General features: G+C 29.8%; 2 protein-coding genes across 10 annotated transcripts in view; one reads left to right on the top strand and one right to left on the bottom strand.

Annotated features, from left to right (window-relative positions):
• LOC100570512 (ring canal kelch homolog) overlaps window positions 1-302 on the top strand; it is a 278,429-nt gene that overhangs the window by 74,603 nt on the left and 203,524 nt on the right. The gene's annotated exons all lie outside the window — the stretch shown is intronic.
• The window catches only part of LOC100158704 (kelch-like protein 3), a 255,214-nt gene that overhangs the window by 95,149 nt on the left and 159,763 nt on the right, over window positions 1-302 (bottom strand). The window lies entirely within an intron of this gene.

The following is a 302-nucleotide window of genomic DNA, read 5'->3' as shown; positions in this document are numbered from 1 at the left end:
GAATTGTGGCATAGCATTATGAGGACGTCGCACCCGCATAATATGTTGTTTCCGTCCTACACACGTACGGCATAGCAAAAACGTTTTGGCGCGGGAAAGAACCGAGAAGGTTACAGTCATAAGTAGGGTGCGAATTTGTAGGTATGTATTAAAAATTCAAAAATATGTATTATATTTTTATACACATATATGTATTTCATGTTATCCAAATATGTAATTAAAAATACAATATATGTAAAAAAAAAAAAAAAATGTTTTTATTCTTGACAAAAAAATTAATAAAGGAATTAAGTAGAATATGC

The sequence above is a fragment of the Acyrthosiphon pisum genome, chromosome A1, assembly GCF_005508785.2.
Source record: "Acyrthosiphon pisum isolate AL4f chromosome A1, pea_aphid_22Mar2018_4r6ur, whole genome shotgun sequence".
Taxonomy (NCBI): domain Eukaryota; kingdom Metazoa; phylum Arthropoda; class Insecta; order Hemiptera; family Aphididae; genus Acyrthosiphon; species Acyrthosiphon pisum.
The sequence above is the reverse complement of the archived record's forward strand: the minus strand, read 5'-3'. Positions and strand labels throughout refer to the sequence as shown.